The sequence below is a fragment of the Macrobrachium rosenbergii genome, chromosome 3, assembly GCF_040412425.1.
Source record: "Macrobrachium rosenbergii isolate ZJJX-2024 chromosome 3, ASM4041242v1, whole genome shotgun sequence".
Taxonomy (NCBI): domain Eukaryota; kingdom Metazoa; phylum Arthropoda; class Malacostraca; order Decapoda; family Palaemonidae; genus Macrobrachium; species Macrobrachium rosenbergii.
The window spans coordinates 54,342,485-54,348,962 of NC_089743.1; the positions used below are offsets into that span (position 1 = coordinate 54,342,485).

The following is a 6,478-nucleotide window of genomic DNA, read 5'->3' on the forward strand; positions in this document are numbered from 1 at the left end:
GAGAATCATTAGTCTTTAAATTGGTTTCATGGATTGAATAGATTAGAAAATAGCATTTAAACCTAAGGCCAAGCGCTGGAACCTATTGGGTCATTCAGCGCTGAAAGGGAAAATTGAGAGTAGAAAGGTCTGAAAGGTGTAACAGGATTAAAACCTCGCATTTGCACTATGAAACAATTGATAGGAGATGGTGAAAAGAAAGATATAAGAGAATACGAACGTAGGAACAGTAAAAGGAATGAAGGGGTTATGGCTAGGGGACGAAGGGGCGCTGTTAAGAACCTTAAGTAATTCCTGCAGTGCACTGCATGAGGTGCACTGACGGCGCTACTACCCTACAGGGGTTTCATGGATAGTTGTGGAAAATAAATGGTCATTACCCTATAGTAGTGACGTATTAAATTAAATGAAATATGAAATTTAGGCAAAAAGCAAAGCGCTAGGACCTATGAGCTTATTCAGAATCGAAGTGATCTATTAAACGGATATCGTTAAAACAAATTATTAAATGTTTTTGGTAAAAGAAACTTCGCAACTTAAAACTTTGTGGTCAACCAGATTTGCCAAACGACCTCCACTCTACGCCCCCCACCCCATCCCCCCAACACCCCACCCAATTAAAAACGTCGCGCAATACTTTAACAAGAATTTAATTGCAGTATTTCAGAATTTTTTTATAATCTATAATTTTAAATTCTTCTCACCTGCGTTAATTCCTTTATTTAACCATGTACCTTAACTTCAATATTTCAGATTTTTTTATTACGTATTTCTTTATTATGTATAACTTAAAATTCTTTTCACCTATTTTTAGCCAAGTAGCTTAAGACCCTTGTCCATGGAAGTGGTAGCTGACCATCAAATTCTCATATCAATGAATGGAAATAATTTCTTTGTACCAGCTCCAAGAAAAAATAATTTGATATTTAGTTTTACCTTCTAATTCCACATTGTTCTATAGTCAAATTACGTAATTAACATTGTTTTTAATACATCCAACGACGCTCTTGGTACTGTACATTTATTCATTAGCATGGAGTCAGATTTCAGCTCATTGTCCCACAAGTTATCTAAGGGCATTTGAGTCGTCACAACCAATACCCAAACCACGTTTCAACTATAAGTGTTGAACAAATGGAATTTCCAACAATTCCATGAGGGTCGTTTACATTAATTTGCTAACGTTTAGAATTTGATATAGGCCTTTCACGTGTTTGTTCACTAACATGTGCATACTGTTAAACAATCTGGTGTATTTTTAAATCAAGTAGTTTTTACCTTCAACATCTGTAATTAAATGGATGATAAACCAGATTCCACATACTTTGTTTTCCCCTATAAAAATACCAGGAAGTAGTCAAGAACTGAAAACTAAAGACCATTACTTAACATAAAAAAATAATTATAATGCACAGGAAAATGGTAGGTTTACGAATGCAGAACATCCGAGGAACATAACTTACAAAATATCAGGATTTTAATGAAAAGCGCAGGATGGGAAATTTAGAAATTAAATGAACGGAAGCTTACTTCTATCTTGTCGGCATCTTGGATCCCTAGAAATATCAGCCTAACCCTGAAAGGCTCGCAAATCCGCCCAGTGTCTGCACTTTTTCTTGAATTCTGGTTCCTCCAGCAAGTTGTTAACAGAAAAACAACAGCAGCAGAAAATGTTCTTACGGCAACTACTCGGGAACTCCGTAAAGAGAACGTTAACTAATATTTCTTGAAATAGGTACGATATCTTTTACTTTAAGGATAATTAGCTTATAAAAACTGAGTTACGTTTCTCCAGTCAATACCCATAAAAGTTATAACCCACTGAAAACTTGTAACCATCTGGAGTAAGATTATCTCGTACATTTTATAATTATGAATTAAGGCTGTGTAGCATTTATACTTCACAATGCTATCTACTTCTGACGCCATTTAAAGTTAAAAATTTTCACTACACGTAGAAACCACTCTGACAAAATTTGTATATTAATGCTTAGAAAATATATTCTGAAAATCGCTAAAATCAAAATTAAGATGACCCACATACTCTTAAAAAGATACCTGTGATCTTTCAAGAAATCAGGTGAAAGTTTAAGAAACCGCTGAACTTTAAAACAGAGCAACGAAGTTGTGTAATGTGAGCTCTTGTTAGGGAGGAAATTATTACATCACAGATCAATTCTGCCACTGATCATTATCCAAAAGACTTAACAGCTCCTACCTTAGTATACTGTATCTAAACATACATATTGATAAATGGATTTACTGCTTGGTGATCTTTTAAACATTTCAGGTGCTATATAGCAAATACAATCAAGCACCTGATTCCAGGGATAGCCTGGTGAACACTGACGTTCATTCCAGCATCGCATTCACTAAATTAATGGGTACCAACAATGGCATCCAACTCATATATCTTCACAACCTCATTATTTATGTTAAAGCACATACACATACGCAAAGCCTTGTATCATGATAGATACCATTGGAAACTCATGCCTTAAATATGGATAGCATCCTAACTCATTTCCTGTGTTCATGAACAGTTCCACAAGGCACCGTTCAAGCAAGCATCACAGCACCCGCTTATGTTAAGACCAGCCCCACAAAGCACTGCCCTTATTCAAGGATAATATGAATGTCTCAGTGTCTTGTGGCCATGAACATCATCATAATCATTGTGCCGATAGTAGTGTACCATTTACTCACTCTGTTCACGGATAGCCTAACACGCATTTGACAGGGTTCATGGAAAAATTTGTTGTCCACGTTCATGGATGGCATCACAAAACTATTGCCAGTATTCGAGGGTAACATCGCAAAACTATTGCCAGTGTTCATGAGAAACATTAACTCATTGCCAGTATTCAGGAGTAACTTCCAAACTCATTGCTTCTGCATATATAGTAACACCCTTTGTATTTATAGAGTAAAACTCATCTCTTGTGTACATCAAGAAAAACTCACTGCTTGTGATCATGTAATAAAACTCAGTGACTGTGCTCAAGAGTAAAACTCATTTCTTGTCTTCATAGAACAAACTCATTGCCTGTGCTCAGAGTAAAACTCATAGCCTATGTAACAAACTCATTGCCTGTGTTCATAGAGCAACATCAATGTTAGCGGATAGCATCATCAATTTACTGCTTATGCTGTAAGTAACCTAATCTCAGAACTAACAAACATACATGACAAACTTCACTTGATTACGCTCCACTCAAAGTAAACATATTCCACGTCGTGCCAGGGCAACTGATACCGGAACAACCCATTCCTGGAAAACTCATATCTTACAGCTCATACCTGGACAATTGATAACCAAGACAGCTGGTAATATATAAGACAACTCATAGCAGGTATTAAGTGATAACTATTTAATTTTGAAAGAAAAATCAAGAAAAATAAAAAAAAACTATTTAGGGGGGACAATGAAAACTAGAAACATTTGTCAGTATAAAAAGATTTTACTAGAAACAACCGATGCACATTATATGTCAGTTTTTAAGAGACTTTCACTTCAAAATACGACAAATTCTTGTTAGCAAACTGTCGTCGTCGGACAGTTCTTCGTATGTAACCATGACATCAGTCACTGGTAAAAAAAAAAAAAAAAAAAAGTATCTTATATTGGACTTTATGACCTAGCTCAAGTTTTTGGTAGAGGTTTTGAGAAAAATAAAACCACCAGTTACCTCTAAGTCAGGAAATCTTTAAACAAGGCTATTCATGGGGGCTTTTTCGAAGTCCATCATATACCTTTTAGGTTGAATATCAAGGCGAAGAGTAACAGAAAACCAATCATAGGTTGCTTGCCGTTTGTTAGGTAACAATGAGAAAAGAAGGTATTCAAATTACCTATTTGAATGCTGATTTTATTTAAATTGCCTATTCGAATGCTGATATTATGCAAATTACCTATTTGAATACTGAATGTTTATAACTGGTAATATATACAGATGGACCAACTATGTAACATCGCCGGCCCAATCAAGAATTTTAACAAGATCATCCAGCCCTGTTGATGAGGCAAAAATAAGCATTCTTTCCTCATCGTCTACGCCAGTATCATATTGCAAAAATGGTTCACCTGATTCAAATTTGCAGTACAATAGCGGGATATCAAAACCATATCTTTCTGATGGAATAGGGAGAGCACTACTATTCTGCTGTTGCCACCGACGAATACTACGTGATATACTTTGCTGCTGGCAGTCCAGCCAACGCCTCTTCTTGTGGAGAAGATCATTCTGTCACAATCACAATTCTCACGGTCTCTTGTGACAAGGCTTTAGATTTTATAGAACAGGACAGTTCTCGATTTCACTATTCACGTCAGCACTGTGAAAGTGTTCCTCTGTTGAATATACTATTTTAATGGGTCCTCCTCAGCCATCGCCTGAATGCGCGCTCTGCACATCTTTACTTCACATAGTTGTACTTTTCTTGATTTTTCTGCATTGTCTGAAAATTATATACGTAGTTATCATCCACAAGCTCCTCGCCGAGATTTTATATATGACATTGTGAGGACTAAAGAAAATTTTAAAACAGCTGGAAAGCTGATAAGAACAAAACCAACTGACCTGACAAGTACAATATATAAAAATAAAAAATTCGTTGTAAAGGTGTGACGACCGTTTGAGAGTTAATCGCTGAACGAACAGTAACTAGCATAAACTATGAAATTTAAAGGATGCTAGTCAATTTAAGAGTTAAATTATCACACTTACGACTAAACTAAAAACTTATCTATTTACTTTATCAATAACTGTTTCTGATTGTTTAAGTGAAAATATTTATACCTGTTATGAGCTCAACTATATATCAGTTGTCCTAGAAATAAATTGTCCAGGTATGAGTTGTCCTGATATCAGTTGCCCTAGAACCATTCCAATTATTCTACGCAAAAAATGTCCACGACTTAAAATTTCCATACCTTCAACTAAACAAAAAATTGCTTTCGTGCTTTCTGTTAACAGGAGCTGAGAGTTCCTGGCTATGAGTCACTGACAAACTACATAAAACTAATTCCATCTGCTAACAGTAGAAATCCAAACCTTACGCTGAACAATCTCTGGGGGGAAATTTGCATGGTTTTAATTATTTTCACGAGATTAGCTATTGAGTAAGAAAGCCCTATTATCGTAAATGACCCGTACATTTACGGAGCTTCCTATAACCCATATAACCATTGGTTTTCGGTTGCGAGAAAGGAAATACCAAGTTCGAATCCTCTGAAAATTCTATAAAGTCTAACGCAAACTTTACGCTTAAAAATTTAAATTTGGGCAAAACCTTTGTGAATACTGACCAAAACTTATCTGACACCCTAACCACAAACTTAATGATTTTCAGGAAGCTAAAATTCTGAAGTAAAATATACCAAGATGCCAGACCTGTACATAAATGTTTGTTTTACCGCTGAATATTGCCGTTTGATGGCATAAACATTCTTGATTTCCTCAAACCTTAGGGAGCTTCTCCAGACGTAACCGAGTGGGAGGTAACCAAGCACATTTAAACACCTAATACCTATCTGAACTTACAAAAAAACTAAGCAATAGATTAGGTCTGTACTTACTACCCGAAAGAAAAAGTGATCAACTGGCTTGTCAAAACCACCCAAGAATCTGCATAGTAGGTCATACGACCTATTATGCAAAACAGGGGCTCCTCCACCCCTCCGGGGCGCCGCCCCTACAGGGGTGGAGGATAAGGTGAAGTGGTTCAAGAATAGTATATACAAAATAAAAAAGTAAACTACAAAAATTAATAAAGTAAATTTGAGACATTAGAAAAAAAAACCTCCCACATACCTGTTGCTAAAGAGAGCAGCTTTCTTGTGCGTGAAGCTTTACCGTTAGAGCAGGCTCAGAATCAAACTTGTACCAAAGACATCCTGGAAAATACAAAGTTTTAAGAGCTGTGGGTAACTTACTCTAAACCTTGTAAAATTTGGGCGTTTACTCACGTCAGATCATGGGTAAACGCCCACAGAAATAGTTATAATGACTGCCAAAGATTTGTACGAGATTAATCACGGAGGAAGATAAGAAAATCCCCAGACCAAATATACAAATATTAGCAATAATGTAAAGTTCTAGTGTTACCTTGCAGAAGCCCGGGGTTTATTTTAACTTGGCCAACAATCGATGGAAATCTTAAGCGCCAACTGTTGTCCACTCGCGTGATAACCGGTTTTTTCGTAAACACTTCACAACAGGATTAGTTACTCTACGATAAATTAAGGAGGAATTGAATATGCCACTACTGCTGAATAAGGGATTACTCAGCTAACTCCTGTTAAAAATCTAACCCCCAGAACGATGTTACAGTCGAAGATCCGAAGGTTCAAAAGTCTGAAGTTCTGAACTCGAACGTTGTTGTCATTTGCCAAGGACCCTAAAGTTTAGCAGTGTCTTGCTTCTCGGAACATGACCGAATGCGATCGATGGATATCCTTGAAATCGCTAATTTTGCA

At 36.4% G+C, this 6,478-nt stretch overlaps 1 long non-coding RNA gene across 1 annotated transcript; it reads right to left on the reverse strand.

The window, feature by feature from the left end:
• Window positions 1-4,137: 4,137 nt before the first annotated feature.
• LOC136828597 (uncharacterized) lies at window positions 4,138-6,478 on the reverse strand. The gene is made up of 3 exons (XR_010850123.1): window positions 6,108-6,478; window positions 5,814-5,896; window positions 4,138-4,458 (listed from the first exon to the last, which is right to left on the reverse strand). It is a non-coding gene; the product is annotated as an uncharacterized lncRNA (long non-coding RNA).